The sequence below is a fragment of the Hemicordylus capensis genome, chromosome 1, assembly GCF_027244095.1.
Source record: "Hemicordylus capensis ecotype Gifberg chromosome 1, rHemCap1.1.pri, whole genome shotgun sequence".
Classification (NCBI taxonomy): Eukaryota; Metazoa; Chordata; class Lepidosauria; order Squamata; family Cordylidae; genus Hemicordylus; species Hemicordylus capensis.
Genome location: NC_069657.1, coordinates 262,189,770 through 262,206,122, shown reverse-complemented (window position 1 = coordinate 262,206,122; position 16,353 = coordinate 262,189,770). Strand labels below are relative to the sequence as shown.

The following is a 16,353-nucleotide window of genomic DNA, read 5'->3' as shown; positions in this document are numbered from 1 at the left end:
CTCCTCCCTCCCCTCTTTTTAATTTACAATTTTTGACATTGTGTATTTTACAAACATGTTTCCCAGTTGTGTCCCTCTCCCCTGCCTCCCGAGCCTGACCTTTCCTCCTCAAGCCAGCCTTTGCCTGCTGTGCTGGTTGTGGGGTGGTGAGAAAAGAAAGGAGAGAGTTTTTAACCATTGTCGGTTGTGTTAATGCATGGCTTGAGCAAGAACGGTCTTTTTTATTTTTAAGGTGTACATACATAAAAGGCAGCTGTTTTGAGGCAAATAGGTAAAACAAAGCAGATGACGGGAGTTTTTCTCTTGAAATTTTGCAGTTGTAACTAAAGGCATTGTGCATTGAGACGAGTACTGAATCTTCATTATATTTATTTCCCAGTGTCAAGGGGTTTTTTTGGTGGGTTTTTTTGCATGATTCCTTAAAAAAAAAAAAAGCTATCTGCCACTTACATTTGTTAACAGCCATAATCCCCCAGTCTCTTACTGACTGCTGCTCTTATTCTTTTTTAATTTGAAAGGTTTGTCATGATGTGAGTCCAAACATGCAATAATCATGTAGTGAGCATAGCATCAGACTGGCACAGCTGTATGGTGGCCTCTAGGCAAACAAAGCTGCCTTGCCTTCACTGGGTTCTTTTTGCAGTCCTGTTATGCCTCTAAACCAGGGTTAGAACCAACATGTGGTTCTCCAGTTGTTGCTGAGCTACAACTTCCATCATCCCCAGCTGCAATAAATTGTGGCTGGGGGTGACGGTGGTTGTCGTTCAGCAACATCTAGAGATCTGCACATTGCCTACCCTTGCAAACACTTGGATTGCTTTTAAAAAACAAGAAATTCCCTGCTAACACTTGAAATGTCTGCCATGTGTTAAAAACTGTGAAAATGCTTGTGAAATTGAGCCCATCAGTTTGACTTGATACTGACCAATATGTTCTCATTTAGGAATACCAAGAGAGCTTCCTGCCCTTGCAATATAATGCATGATCAGTGGATAAATTGTTTGGTGCCTGACTTAAAATAATAGCCGTGCATGGTTATATGTTCTAGAACAAGTTGCCTGTTTCAGTGGATATTTCTGCCTTATTGAAAAGTAACACTGAGTTACCTCCTTGTTTGCTTTTTGAGCTGATAAGTGCAATATTCTTAAGGTTTCTTCCTGGGTGTAAAATATTTCCAGATAATGAAAGTGGGAAGCAGATAGGTATTGCCAAACATTAAGTAATGATGATTTGTTTGCAGAAGTATACTATATGCAGTGTTTGCCTACAAAACTGGCAGTTTAATTAGATTGTATAGCCCACTTTTAAAAAGTTTGTATCAAGACAGTAAGAGGGAGCTTGCTGAATATCCCTTGGAAGGGATATCCTTGCAAAGGAATGTTGCAGCAGAGCTGCTGCCACTGAAAAGGCCATTTTGATTTCTGTTAATGGTGGGTCAGAGAACAGGGCCTTGTAGCTAATAATAAAACTTTCACAGTCTCATATGGAGTAAAGTACTCCTTAAAGTAATGTAGACCCACTTAGTTTAGGGCTTTGAAATGCCAAAACAAATGCATTGAAATGGGCTCACACATAAGTTGTTACCTAGTGCAGCTATAGCAAGAGAGGCATTATATGCACCACCTGGCCACTTACTGGACTAATGTTAAACCTGTATTGTGGAATGCAATGTTTTGGTGAAATGCTGCAATGGATTTCTTATGCATGCTGTGCTTTAGTGAACTGTTGGTTTCTACACATGGACAGAATATTAGAAAATGCTTGAAGCTAACTACCTTGTTTTGTGCTCGTATTGTCCCAAACCAAAGATGAGATTGCAAAGCATTTTATCATCCCAGTCCATAATCCTGTTATGCCGAAACAGGTCAGGATTTTCCCTTTCTCCTACACAAATCGTATTTGGAAGCCACATAGGGTGGTTACACTGAAGACATAGGGTGGTTACACTGAAGACATAGGGTGGTTACACCTAGTGTCAGGTAGCTGAGCCATGAGCAGCAGTCTCTAGGGGGCACAAGTCCAAAGCAAGGACTGGGAAAAGCAGGAGCTCACGGGGAGGAAGCCAGACAGGCAGTTGGAGACCAGGAGAGTCAGATGAAAGCCAGGAGTCAGGAACACGCCAAAGGTTGCAGCCGAATAGTCACCAGGAGTTGGAAATCAGGAACAGGTCAGGAATTGCAACAGATGTCAGGTGCTGAAGCAGGCAATGCATGTCAGATCAGGGAACCTTGATACTGAGGAAGCAAGTACGCCTGACATGAAATTTCTTATACTCTTCTTGCCTGTCGTGGATCCAATGGCAGCCCTCCATGGGTGGAGTCAAGAGTCTGAAGGCTGGGTGAACCTATAGTGATGCTAGAGAGATTTGTTTAGGGAGAGTTGTTTATTAAAAAGAATGCATTCGAGAAATCTGGTACAGACACACATACCAATCATTCCCTTAAAAACAAGGAAACAATCTGTTGCATTCCATTATCCTCCCCTGCCCCCACCCACCAAATTAAAGAAAATTATAAGATCACATTGATAACCAGTTTGGCTATCACATTATCGGGGGTTGTGGTGGTGGTATAGTCTAATGATTTCCACCTTTCATTCCAACAATATTTGGTTTCCCTTTGACTCTCATGATTAGCCACTCAGTACTCTTACACAAGCTTAATCCAAACTGTAACATTGGTTTAATCTTCCGTCCTTTAGTTCTTTATCTCTCTGAATCTCCACCACCATCAAAACATAGAGGTTAATGAAGTGCATTATGCTCCACAGAATGGTTCATCTTCCCCCACCTCTCCCACTCTTTCTTGGCCCTTTCAAAGGAGCGCTGTCACCTAAGCCAGAACAGTTTGTTTCCCATGTTTGTTTCCTGACACTAAGGGTATCAACCGATCTCCTACTCACTCCCAAACAATAAAAAACCCTTAATGATGATGTAAATGAAAATCTCACAACAGCAACACTGGAAAGGATTTTTATTTCCAAATCTGTAATCCTACACACAGTCACTTGGAATAATAGCACTTCCCTAACTTACTTGCAGTTCTTTTTAATCACACACTCCTTATGCACCTTTACCTTGGAGCAAGCCCCTCAGTGGCACCTATTTCCAAACAAAGATAAGTAAACATCTCAGCAAGGAGGAGCATCTCCTTGCTAGGCGGGGCTCACACAGAGAAAAGCCTTCCAGCTATTGCTCCTTATTTCTCCTAGACTAGGCAGTCCTTCACAGCAGCCACCAGCTGGGAAAGGTATTAAAAACAGCACTATTGCGGCTAAGGTTGAGGAGGAGGCAGAAAGTGACTGGCAGGAGCGATAGCCTAATGCAGGTCCACTGTTGAGCACATTATGCATGGGCCCCTGGCAACTGTGGGAAGGGGAGTTTCCTGAAGGGAAGAGAGGAAAGCAGCTTCTGGTTGTGCATCACTTTCCTAAAGCTGTTTGTTGTTGCAGGAGCTGTAGTGCGGCTACAGGCTGGGGTGGGCAGGGGAAGAGAGGGGACTGCAGACCTTCAGCCAGGTGCCACAATAACATTTCTAGTCACCATAGTGATTTGGTAACTAGGATTTGTTGAGCCCTGCTCTAGGCAATCCAGTGTCCTCTCAGCCTCAATGTGGGGGGAAATAGTGATCTACCTTTAAAGACTGCAGCAAGATGATATGCATAAAGCACTTAAGGTACTTGAATGTGCTGTGTCACTGCTGACTGAGCATTGTTGTATATGTTGATAGGCTACTAGTTGTGTGTGTGTGTTTTACTGTAGCTTATAAACTGGCAGGTGGCACTCCAGTTGAAAAACAAAAAAGTAACCTAAACTGAACACAAAGTACAAAGATGAAAATGACTGTACTGTGGGTATTTGAAACATACCATTTTGAGAGTGAGAGATGTGGTTTCAGAAGATGGACTTGAGGAGCTCTTTTGCTGACCAAATAGCTTGCCTTGCTTTGACATAAGATATAATTGTTTTTTCCTTGTTTAAAGTGGTGTTTCAACACTCCCCCCCCCCGCAGAGTTGGGCCTAAATGTGCTGAAGCTAGAGAAAGCTTCAGTGCTTGCTTTGAGTAAGAGCGTCATAGAGAAATAAGGTGAAGCTTGTTCAAGCAAGAAAACATGCACAGTGAAATCTCTTGGATGGAGTTAGTCATTGATCATGTTGGTTTTGTGCCCTTCCTACAAGGAGCTTGGGGGAGTGTAAATGGGGCTCTCTGATTTGGTCCTCACACCAGCTCTCTGAACCTGTGCCACCCAGTAAGCTTTATGGTAGAGCAGGCATTTCAGTCCCCTTCTCCAAGCCCAACAGTATATCCATTAAAGTGCACCAGCTTGTAGGACCAAACAATAGGTATGGTGGGGGTAACAACATCTGTTCATGTCTGCTTCCTCTCTTTAAATATGAACAGAGCACAATCTAACTTTAGCATCTTAGCACTGTGGAGAGCTGATCCTTTGCCTCAATGGACTCTGTCACTTAAGGTACTTTGCTTGCCAGTCCATCTTTCTTTTGGTGTTGGAGGAGACTGCGAGAAATGTTGGCAGCAATGGCGTTCAGGGAGATGTGGCAGGAGGGAGCAGGGATCTTTTGATGTGGGTGGGGGAAAGCACCCACCTCTACTTCGTAAGTGAATGGACAGACATCTCAACTGCTAAAGTTTGGCTCTCAGCTGGATGCAAAGTATTTGGAAACTTCAGCTAATATCTGTGGTGCAATACAAATCTTAATTATATGAAGAGCCAAGCTGGCATTGCTCTACACCAATTGAATCTCAATGAATTCCATGAGCTCTCTTTGGGGATGGTGGGGCGAGGAAGTAATTGCTCGTAATTACAGATACGGCTGAGCAAAACCTTTGTTCTTATCAATTGGAATGTGTGTAGTATAATCTTGTAGTGCTTCATCATCCATTTCAGCATAAAAAACTGACCATTAAAAATAGACTAGTGTACAAAGACGTACTTTGATGGCTTTGTCAAAATAAAATGGCTGAAGACATATAGGAGGTGGGGGTGGAGGAGTAACGTAGAAAGACTAGTTTGATCATATGGAAGATAGATGTGTTGCCTGGCATCAAAGTCCTACATATTTCTGTCTAAAGTAAAGTTGGTTCAGATAGCTGTGTCCCAGCGAGATAAATGCTGGTGTAGATCAACAGGAACCACTACAGTAATAGCTGTTGGAACCAACTAGTGTTCTATATGCTTTGTAAGCTTCTTGAGTTAGCACAGAAGCCCTAGGTTGGATGTTACAGAGTTTTAAAACATGGCCTGAATAAGCAATTGATGTATGGGCGGAAAGGTTCGTATTTGCATTTCATCTCTCAAGAAGGTTGGTTGAGAGTTAGGCAAACATTTGAAAGTTCTTGGGAAGTAACTGAACTTGGTTTCTGTCAGGCTTATTAATATCTTTAAAGAAGGCAAATAGGTCCAGATATAGGCAGGGACTATTGCAATCTGTTTACATGTGTATAATAAAGACACATTAAATCTGCTGTTAGTCTCATGTATTTTGAGTTAGTCTCATATATTGCTTCTCCTTGTAGAGAAGCTTTTGGAAACCAATATTAAATTGATTTCCAAAAGCCAAATGGCTGTGAGGTCATCGGGAGACCCAAGCTGAGCAGGGTGCAACTTCCCAAAAGCACAAACTTAGCTGTCAGCTTTAGAGACTGCAACATTCTTCTCTCTCACATAGAGAATTTTTATTTGATTGATTGATTGATTGATTGATTGATTGATATACTGCCTTTCCAAAAATGGCTCAGGGCGGTTTGTCCATTAGAATAAAGGTTTGTCTGAAATGGAATGAATGGTTGGAGTGTTAACTTTGCTTTGCATGTAATCTTCAGCAGCTGAGCTAGATGCGTATAACATTACAGACTATCATGTGTTCTCAAACATAAGTAGCAGCCATTGGCTTCCCAATGAAACAAAAAATGGCACAGTTGATGAGCACCAATTGGCGTTATTAATGTTTAGACAAAAATGAGGCTGAAGGTCTTAATTACAATCGGAACCTTCGGCACTAAGAATTTTAGCCCAGGGCTACCCAGCCAAATTGTATGGAAGCCAGAGGTGTTTCCGAAGGAAACAAATGTGCTTTTGGAATCTGGAGTTGCGGCAATCAAGTAAACTGTGTCTGTGGTGTGGAGTGCAGAAATATCAGGCAGGGAAAGGATTAAATTGCTCTTCATTTCTCCACTATACCTCACTGTTTTGTTTTTGTTTTTTAAAGGTACAGGACTTCTACATAGGTTTTGCACCTAACAAGTTGTTAGCCTACCTTGAACATAAAGGTATGGTGTTCGGTTTTATTTAGGTTCTGTCTCATTTGACAAGCAAAACTGGCTAGAACATGTTGGTACTCATGTTAAGTGATGGTACATTCTACTACCCAGCTGCTGTGCTGGAAACCATTGACTTTTTCACATAGAGCTACTGTATCTTGAACACCTTCCATTCTAAGATGTTACATTCTGGACCTTGGTGCCTGAGTGCTATACAAGTTGGACAATCCATTCTGTGCTGTTCTCTTTAAGTAGATCTTGGTGGTCTTCACTAGATGGAAAGGTGGCTCTTAGTTGTTCACTAGGGTGACTGGACATATCCATTCTGGGGGGCAGAGAGTGTGTGTAGGTAAGCAAAATATCATTTTTTCCTAATGACTCTTCCGAACTCTTAAAACAATTGCATGAAACCAGAAAGAAGCATTGTACTACACTGTTCATTGTTGCACATGGTAGGTTTTTGTTGCTTCAGGATGCGATTCTATATTCCTGTGCACGCAATCATCTTCAGCACCTCAGCCACAGGAAAACAATAAGCTAAAATTAGTTGCTATGTGGCAAGTTGCCAGGAGGATTTTGGACTTTGATGGGTAAACAGTTTTTGGAATTATGTAACTTAAACTCAAGGGAACTACAAACTGACTGAAGAATTGCCCTGCAACGGCTAGTCAAGCACAAAAAAGCTCCCTTATTTCAGTCCTGAAGGCTTCATTTCACACTACTTAACTTTGGCCTTCCTATCCTGTTTCTTTTTTGAAGTTCTCTTCACTAGGGCTTGCGGGGGAAAGTTCAGTGTGGTATTGTCTACATGTGGGACAGAATGGTGTGGCAGAATCCTGAGGTGGTAGACTTCAGGCGACAAATAAGGGATACTCTTTTGGAATGACCCTCCATGTTAAAAGGAAAAACAAAAAAATAAAACAAATCAGTGCATCTAGGGGAAAAATTGTATCAAAGCTCTCTCCTTGCTCTGCTAGTTGACTACTGCCGTGCTTCATTTCATTGGTTACGTTAACCTGAGTCAGGGGCAGGGGCGTAGCAAGGTTGGAGTAGGCCTGGGGATGAGATTTTAAAATGGGCCCCTCACTGCTGATTAACAAAGGAGACTTTCAACCATGCAATGCGATCCTATGTATGTTTTCTCATAAATCCTAACAAGTTCCGTACAGTTTGCTTCCAGGTAAGTGTGTTGAGAATTGCAGCCGCAGGCAGCAAATCTAACCACATTTAGCTGGAAGTACATTTCACTGAAACCTAAAGGACTTTGTAATTTTTTGTCACGAAACAAGCCACTTATAGGACTTCTTTTAACCCTACACTCCACCACCACCTTATATTGAAGCTCTATGGCAAAAAATCCCTAAATATCCAAGGAGGGGGATAACCACAAAAAGGAAATCACATCCTACCTCCATTACTAAGCCTGAGGAGTCAAAAGCTAGGTGGCCATATTTGGCTTTAAAAAAGCCAAATTCTGGTTTATGGCCCATTTGACCCACAAGTATACCCCTTAGGTTCTGGCAACTCTGGGACTCAAAAGCTGGGCAGAGCTGTGGTGGGCAAGGGTAGCCAGTGCTGGCCATCCTGCCTCCCTCCTTCCTTCCTGCCTGCCTGCCTGCCTGCCTTCCTGCTGGCACTCGAGTTCAGGCTTCAGGGAGGCCTGCATGGAGGCCTCTCTGGAAGCCCCGCCCACCCACCGAACAGCTGAGAGGCAGAGACTGAAGGGGCGCAGCAGCTTGCAGGCTGCTTCACTCCCCTGGCCAGAGCAGGAGGGCTAGCAGGAGAGGGGGCCAGCAGGCAAGGCAAGGGGAACTGACTAAGGGGCCTTGGGGGGGCCTCCAGGCCCTGTCGGCCTAGTGAAATCTGTCTCCCCTTGCCCAATGAAACTTACGCCCCTGGCCAGTGGCCCTTCATGTGACTGGATCCCTATGTCGCTGATCCTTCATGCGGTAGTTTAAGATAAAACAATAGTACTGTCAGGTTGTTGTCCAGATCCATCAACCCTTTTACTTTGAGTAAAGAAGAGTTATTTTAAGGTTTGCTATCCTCTTTTGACATAAAATCAAATCCTCCTTTTTGACTAAGTATTGCAGCATTTCAGAACACTTGGTTCAGGTCAGTTGTGACTGGTGCTTGTCATATCCATAATGAATGCAATCATTTATGCTCTGTATTCATATTTTAGGCTATTGGAGCACATATTTTTACTTCATAGTGGGGCATTTGGCATTCAGTGTTAATTTCCTCCTTTGAGTGGAAACAGATTGAATTTGATATCTTATAATTAATGTGAATAGAGAATAGTTGCTGATATTGATGTCCTCAATAGTCTCTCTTAAAGCATGCCAATACTGAAGTTCAGACAATTTAAGTATGAGATGCAGTATTAAGGCTAGAACATACTGAACACATAATAATACTTTGCTAATGTAATTGCACAAATTACACAAATGTCAAGAAGTGCACTTGGAAGTCTTGAGGTGGTGAAGATTCACGATGGAAGAGTTGATTTACTGCCTCAGTGATACCTACTTGTAAGGTGGTTGCATGTCATTAAGAGTTAGTTCTTAATGAGGTGGTAAATATCCTCTACAAACCACTACAGATTTCAGGTAAGATCATGGAAGTGAATGTTTCTCCATGCAAAAAGATTCTCTTGCACTTAGAAAAAACTAAGAAGATAGGTCAAGGCCAGGCTAGAATACATTTCCCCAACATGCTTATACTATGTGTAGGGAATCTGTGTGTGGGAAGGATCATTGGGTTCCATTTGTGGTTTGAAGTGGTACAGCCTAGGTACAGGTTGGTGACCTGAGTGAAAAGTAGGGCTAAGACATTGAACTACAATGCAGAAAGTAAGCAGAAAAGTCTAGCCAGTGGATAAGGCAATGCAGGGAATTTTCAAAAGTGATGAAGGAATGACAAGTTTCATCAAATTTTAAATGATGGGATGTTTCAGCAAACTTCATACAATTCCATCATGACAGGAGAGTTCTGATTCAGTTGTAACAAACAATTGCAAATTGCTTGTTGCCCATTTTGCAAGAGGTGCTAACCTTGTAGTCAGGCCTTATTGCTATAAGTCATATATTCTGAGAGTGGAAAAACCTAGAGCCCATTGCAATGGCATAGTCAGAGTCGTGGCTTGAGTGGTCCTTAGCTGAGTTCCTTTTTGTGAAGGTTCTTCTGGATGCCAAGTACCCAAAATAGCACTGGACAGTGAACTTGGAAAGAGAGACAACTGGCACAATATCTGCACCATCCCACATGGAAGTATAAGACATGAGCACTGTAACATCATTCGGCCATTAGAAAAGACTTAGCTAGCTGCTTGGAAGTAACAGAGTCTTGACCTGAAGTTGTTGGTTAGATTGCTGTTTCATGTTTCCGGATAAGCAAAATGCCACCCCTGATTCAGTTAAAGAAAAAAGTAAACTTCTGTAGTATATGATGTGTGCCAATAGTTTGACATGGTTAGTCTGAAATAATTACTGGGTACTTTGATAAGATTTGAGCTATTTATTACTCCCCTCGCCATCACATTCCAAAAAAAAGGGTGGGAGGGAGAGAAGGCCAACCAGAAAAAAGGAATGGTTAGAACATGGCTGTCTCTAAATATGGACTTCAAACTGTCTGATTATACTGTTGTTTAAAATTGGGCATTGTATTGAAGGTGTCATTTAGGAGTTTGACTGTCAAGTCTACACAGATTTTAAAATTGTGGTAAACAACTTTCGTAGTGGCACAGTGCAAAAAAACCAAAGCTGATAGAACAGCTTTTGTCTCATTTGAAATACACTGAATAAGAGTCCTTTAAAAGCAAATAAACTCTGCTTTAATGGTCACAAATGTTGTTCATTTGTAACAGGAAATGCCTCCTATGCCAGCTATTTCTGCACTGAAACGTCTTCAGAAGTCACGGGTGGAGTTGGCAATCTCAGAAATGTAGTCCACTGTTGTGGTTTTTTTCTCCCCCTCTGGGAACAGTGCAGAATTGTAAACCTAGTCTGGTCTTGAGTTGCTTGGCATGTTATAAGAAACCAACTATAGAGGATGAGCAAGCACTTGCATATCCCCCCCCCCCAGTTAATTTGGAAAGTTAATTCAGAAGCACAGTAATGGGAAGTGCATTAATATTCTCTTCTCAGTGTTGCTTTAGATTATCTAACCCTATCCTAAGGGCCAGGAAGGGGTTATGTTGAAGAGATGGTGGGCTTTGGAAGATGGATGAACAGAGGCCTGAGTTGAGGGGGGTGCAGAATCTAGAGGAGATGCAAAATTAAGGCAACAGGTTATCAGTAAGAGAGGAGGGTTAGGAAGGAATGCATGCAGGCAATAGACAGTGTGCTATTGCTGTGGAAGGGAGAAAGGAACATAAGAACAGCCTTCCTGGATCAGGCCCAAGGCGCATCTAGTTCAGCATCCTGTTTCACACAGTGGCCCATCAGATGCCTCCGTGGAGCCCACAGGCAAGAGGTGAGGGCATGTGCTCTCTCTTGCTGTTGCTCCCCTGCAACTGGTATTTAGTGGCATCATGCCTCTGAGGCTGGAGGTGGCCTATAGCCATCAGACTGGTAGCCATTGATAGACCTGTCCTCCATGAATTTGTCTAAGCCCCTTTTAAAGCCGCCCAAGCTGGTGGCCATTACCACATCCCATGGCAAGGAAAGATATCTCAGGAAGCACAGGGGCAGTCTTCCTTCCCTCACAGGGAGGTGAGGGAAGAAAGATGCTTAAATTATTTTGCATGACTGGAATGAAATTTCCTTTTGAACTTGATTTAGCCAGCCGTGTATCTGACTAGAATGTGACTTTCGATATAGTCGCAGTTTTATGTGTACTAGTTTCACCATTCTTTAGGGCGCGTGTTTGGAACTGACCTGCACGTTCAGAATAAGCTTGTGGTAGAGCCCAGTTAGCCACCTAATGACGCAACGGGAAAATGACTTGACTAGCAAGCCAGAGGTTGCTAGTTCGAATCCCTGCTGGTATGTTTCCCAGGACTATGGGAAACACCTGCATTGGGCAGCAGCGATATAGGAAGATGCTGAAAGGCCTCATCACATACTGCATGGGAGGAGGTAATGGTAAACCCCTCCTGTATTCTACAAAAGAAAAACCACAGGGCTCTGTGGATGCCAAGAATAGAAACTGACTCGATGGCACATTTCACTTCAGAGCCCAGTTAGGATTGTACTGTTTCAAACTGCAGTTGGGGTGTGTCTCATCGTAATGCTTCTCAGAAGAAAAGCTTGCTGTGTGTAGAAAATGAGCTAAGTAGCAGGAGAGGCTCTAGCTTTGATTATTTGTTCCTGAGCGGAGATGGCAAAAATACTTAGAAAAAGTATTTTAGATGCAAGATTCAAAATACCTGAGAAAATGTATTTTATATATAAAATACTTGGTAAACAACTCATTTTAAAAAATATATATAGAGAAAAATAGAGTAGTATTTTAAAATACATCTTAAAATACAAAATATAATGCCTGAAAAAAGGGAAATATTTTTTAAATGTTTGTTATTTATCCAAACTTGTTTCAGATGTATATATACACACACATATAGGAACTACAATAAAATACATTAAATGGAAATAAAACAGAACAGGGTGGAGCAAACTAAAAACCTGAATTAACCATTTATATATAGTAATCATCTTTTTGTTACTGCTCTCAACAGATTTGTAACAATCAGATAAATAATTCCAAAACAAAACAATGCCCTGTTACTTTTTGCTATGTTTCTCCATTCCCACCAACCCCGCCCCAGTTTCACAGGATCACTTTAGTTAGATCTTTAGAACTCAGATCTCACAGATATTATGTGATTCAGACAAATTTCCAGTTAGTTTATGCTTGGGGACATGTTTAAATAATTGGGGGTGGGGTTAAAACAGAATTTCTGAATAATCAGAAAGACTCAGCTTAGAACCTCACTTCCACAAGGTCACTAGGAAGCTCTCATGATCCTGGGTCCTGAGGTCTCCCAGTCAGGCAACTCGTGGAATGAGTTGGAATGTGAGATCTCAGTAGTGAAGGATCTTCCTCCTCCACTGCAACTAGTGGAGGGTTGTATCAGACCTAGAAGGGGCACCAGGATGGGAAATCCCAGCTGCTTCACCTCTTTCCCCTCTACTAAGATGCACCCCTACCCAACTCCTCAGACTCTGAAGAATTCTCAGATGATTCACCAGACAAGATGGTGCTTTCCCCACCTTGACAGAGCTTACATATACAAAACAGGTCCAGGCCCTTTTAATTTCACTAGCCCTTCAGAATAAATGGTGGGGCCAGGTCCACTGCCTCTTCAGTTGGTTTCAAGACCATGCTGAAGCAACTTTGTTGCAGAAGCTCTTGCCTTGTTCAAGTAAACCTGATTTCCCAACCTTGGTGGCAGGTGAGCTGGTCTTGTGGTAGCAAGGGTAAATTCTCTCCTTTATTAAGCTAGGCCCATCCTGGTTTGTGCTGGAATGGAAGACTACATGTGAGCACTGTAAAATATTCCCCTTAGTGGATGGGGATGCTCTGGGAAGAGCACCTGCATGCTTGCATGCAGAAGTTCCCAAGTTCCCTTCCTGGCATCTCCAGAGAGGGCTGAGAGAGAGACTCCTGCCTGCAACCTTGAAACTGCCAGTCTGTATAGGCAATACTCAGTTGGATGGACCAGAATTCTGACTCAGTAGAAGGCAGCTTCCTATATTCTTATGACACTTCCTTGTTTGGAATGTGACTCTTGCCTGCACCTGTGTACGCCCAGCAGGGGTGTGCATGAAACAAAAATCGCATTTTGGCTCAAATTTGAATTGAATTAGAGCTGAACCGTGTGCTGCCAAACCAGTTCGGTAAAACCGATGGGCTGGGCTGGTCTGTTTGATGAAACCAGTTCGGCGGCTAATACTTGGAAAGAGAAATCCAGTGAGGATTCCCCTTTACAAGTACAGGCTGTTGGGCTCTGGCTCCCGTGAAGGAGCAGTGGTGGGGGGGCGGTGGTGAGAAAAGTAGTGAAAGGGTCTGCTTACCTACCATGCATGCTGCCTGCACTGCCGCTTATCCACCGCCCCGCCCCCCGGTGCAGCCCATAGTTAAAGTGTGCCCGCTCCTCTCTCCTTTACTAAGGAATACACACACTTCAGCTATGGGCTGCACCAGGGGGACGAACAGTGGTGCGGGCAGCGCACTTAGCGGGTAAGCAGACCCTTTCACTGCCTCTCTCACCGCCACCCATTAAGCACCAAACTGTTCCGCTTTTTTTGATTTGATCATGGACTCAACTGCCACAGGTTCAGTCGGCAATTGAACCTCCAAACCAGCCCATTTTGAGGCAAAGTGGTTTGGCGCCTAACCGTTCATGCACACCCTAACACCCAGCTCTCTGACTTCTGACTTTGGCTTGGCTGACCTTTACTCTGGATGTTCCTGCACTGAGGTGATCCCCTGGCTGTTGACCCTAACTTGGCTGCCCCTGATACCTGATGCTCCTGCACAGACTTGATCTCGTGGCTCTTGACCCTGGTTTGCCTGATGACTGATGCTTATCCTTTGTTAGTTCCACTCCTCTGGCCCAAGACTCTATCCTCACTTGTAAAGATGAAGCCTTGTCCTGGGCTAGGCACCCCTCATGCTCCATGGATCACAATAGTAGTCTTTGGCAAGTCACTTCGCTTTCAGTTCACCAGCTGCAATATGCGGATGTCAGTTTTCTTATAGGGTAGGGGGATAAGGAATAACATGTCTACCAGAAGTTGCTGGGAATGTTGGTGTTGGCTCTTAATATTTTAGTGGGTTTTGTATGTATTTACATTCTGTCAACAGGGTTTTTACTAGAGAGTACTGTACGAAGACAAGATTATCCCCTTTGGTTGTACAATGGTAAAATAGCTCTCTCTCTCTCTCTCTCTCTCTCTCTCTCTCTCTCTCTCTCTCTCTCTCTCTCTCTCCCTCCCTCCCTCCCTCCCTCCGTTCAGTCATGTCCAACTCTTGGTCACTCTATGGATCACTGCACTCCATGCCGTCCTATCTCAGACAGCTTCCTTTAAGTCCACCATGGTCATTCCAGTGTCATTTTTTATAATATCCAGCCACCGAGTACAAGGCTGTCCCCGTCTCCTTCTCCCACTGATCATTCCCAGCATAATTGCCTTTTCGAGTGAGTCAGCTCGCATGACATGACCAAAATATGTCAGTTTGGTAATCTTAGCTTCTAGCGATATTATTGGTTTAACTCGATCTAAAATTTCCTCATTTGTAATTCTCGCTGTTCATGGGATATGCAACAATCGCCTCTAGCACCACATCTCAAAATCCTCCATCCTTCTTCTATCTGCCTTCTTCAAAGTCCAAGTTTCACAGCCATATGTGGCTATTGGAAATATTATTGCATTAACCAATCTGCATTTGGTTAGGAAACTAATATCTTTGCTCTTCCAAATTTTACTCATGCTGATCAATGTGGTTCTTCCTAATGCTATATGCCTCCTGATCTCAGGGCTACAGTCACCACATTGATCGATTTTAGAGCCAAGAAAAATAAATTCCTTTACTACCTCAATTATCTCATTATTGATCTTCACTCTGACTTGTGTGTTCTCTGCAGTCATCAATATCTTTGTTTGCTTGATATTAAGGTGCAATCCAAATTTTCCCTTTCTTATTTAATTTTTTAAACTAACCATTCTAGATCTTTCTTGCTTTCCGCGAGCAATGTTGTATCATCTGCGTAACAAAGGTTGTTAATATTCCTACCACCAATTTTCACTCCAATAGCAGATTCTTCAAAATGTGCATTTCTCATAACCATTTCTGCGTACGTATTAAATAGTATGGGAGACAGGATGCAACCTTGACGAGTGCCTTTCCCAATCTTGAACCACTCCATGTCTCCATATGCCGTTCTTACCATGGCTTCTTGATTAGAGTACAGCGACTGTACAAGTTGGATGAGATGTGATGATATTCCCATTTCTCTGAGGCAATTCCAGAGCTTATCATGATCAACACAATCAAAAGCCTTTGTATAGTCAACGAAGCACATATAAAGGTAAAATCTATAGACAGTTTAAAATGACATAAATTACTTTTCCTTAGATGTGTGATGAGAGCATAAAAGGAAATGGAACTTGAACATCTAGTCTTAGTATGGTTGTTGGGACCTCAGCCTTAAAGGATCCAATTATTGAGGATAGTGCTCTGGATTTCTCACCAGAATTTGCTATAGTTGATGATGGGGTGGACAGTTTTCTGGATGTTTCCCCATATTTTAATATGGAACATCTGTTGTATTAACTTGGTTGTCATTTAAAGTTCCAGACTACCACTTTGCTGTCACTTGAGGAGGGAAGGGATGGGGTAACTTTTGCCCATCTTTCCTTCCCTCTGAAGTTCACAGTGTGTCACCAAAATATCTCTTAAATCCTCCTCCTTGGTGGTTTAGTACAGATAAAACTTTTTCACAGAAGGGAAAAAAATCTTTTATCAACACAGAACAAACTTGAAGCTAGGGAAGATTAAAGAATGGAAAAAGGTCCCTTTGAAGGAATAATCTGTAAAGTGTGCCACTGAGTCGGTGTTGACTCCTGGCGACCACAGAGCCCTGTGGTTGTCTTGGTAGATTACAGGAGGGGTTTACCATTGCCATCTTCCATGCAGTATGAGATGATGCCTTTCAGCACCTTCCTATATTGCTGCTGCCCAATATAGGTGTTTCCCATAGTCTGGGACGCATACCAGCAGGGATTTGAACTGGCAACTTCTGACTTGCTAGTCAAGAATTTTCCCCAATGAATGTAGGTTCCTCTTTTTTTAAAAAAGTTTCTGAGTGGAATATCTGCAGTAACATAAGAAAAAACACTGATGGGAGAAAAATAGTGAAAATGTGAACGTCTCAGCTTGCCCTCCAAATTTGTCAGATAAACGTTAATGTATGTTGTGAGATCTTTTCCTCCCTATCCATTGAATTGGGAAAATCATTTATGAAATGGATTGTACTAACTGCTGTTCATGATATAAATACTTGTTTTTATTAATTTTCCAAAGCCTGTGGGATTGTTGACTTAGACCAGAAAGTATGCTTTTC

The 16,353-nt window shown here is 42.6% G+C and overlaps 1 protein-coding gene and 1 long non-coding RNA gene across 17 annotated transcripts in view; one reads left to right on the top strand and one right to left on the bottom strand.

Moving 5' to 3' along the window:
* PLCB1 (phospholipase C beta 1) overlaps window positions 1–16,353 on the top strand; it is an 807,198-nt gene that overhangs the window by 163,426 nt on the left and 627,419 nt on the right. The gene's annotated exons all lie outside the window — the stretch shown is intronic.
* LOC128340062 (uncharacterized) overlaps window positions 185–16,353 on the bottom strand; it is a 173,083-nt gene continuing 156,914 nt past the window's right edge. The window contains exon 5 of the long non-coding RNA XR_008313433.1: window positions 185–2,355. This is a non-coding gene — a long non-coding RNA (uncharacterized LOC128340062). The remainder of the gene's footprint in view (window positions 2,356–16,353) is intronic.